The sequence below is a fragment of the Heterocephalus glaber genome, unplaced genomic scaffold, assembly GCF_053883595.1.
Source record: "Heterocephalus glaber isolate CG9 unplaced genomic scaffold, H.glaber_assembly_v1.0 deba00001757, whole genome shotgun sequence".
Lineage (NCBI taxonomy): Eukaryota > Metazoa > Chordata > Mammalia > Rodentia > Bathyergidae > Heterocephalus > Heterocephalus glaber.
The window spans coordinates 1,954,909-1,955,766 of NW_028258454.1; positions in this window are offsets into that span (position 1 = coordinate 1,954,909).

Genomic DNA, 858 nt, shown 5'->3' on the forward strand with positions numbered 1-858 from the left:
AAGTCGTCATGGCTGAGGTCATCTCCTTCATCCATGTGAGAAGCCCAGTGTGACTCCTGTGAAAGAGCTGGTTCCCTCTTGTTGCTTCACCACATTTCTCTTTCCTTGCTCATTTTCAGACTGCACTCCTGACACAGTCAAATCCATTTTCTTCCTGACTTTCATGGAGTGACCGTGGGTTGGAAAGACACTGATAGGATGGTGGTCAGGTGCTTTTTGTTGGCTCCCCATCATTTTTGAAGGTCAAAGTCACCAGTTTGAGCCGCTTATCCCCTACATCAGGTACGTTGAAGTCTATCCATCTGGACACTGGTAGGCATTTTGGTGAGAGGAGGTTACAGAGAAAGTCACTGTGCCAAACCCTTTTCTTAGCTGCTGTGATATTTTGTGTTATATGTTTGTGTATTTTTCTCATCTACACAACTCAAAGAGAAGATGGTTTTTCACCTGCCCAAGGGTTACACTTTAGTCTTCCCTAGTGCTGCTCAACATTGGTACCCTCCTGAAGCCAAGTAGCAGCCCTCACATTCTTACTGTTGTGGCTGGATGAGAATTGCCAGAAATTTGTACAGTGTATGGATCCCCTCCTCAGTTATCAAAAAACCTTCTGTTCATGTAGAAAACTATAAGCATGTAGGGAAGAGAATCCATCATTTTAGGGGTCATCACTGTTAATCTGATGGCTAAATTTCTAAGAGTGTCTCTTTTTGTACATCGTTTTGACTTTATATTTTTACTTTTTACTATTCTGAATCCCTCAATCAATCAATCAACCAATCTCTGTTTACAGAAATGGGCAGCAGCTTTGTTTGGCCCACAGACCATTGTTTACAGACCCCTGATATGTTACAGGTGGTA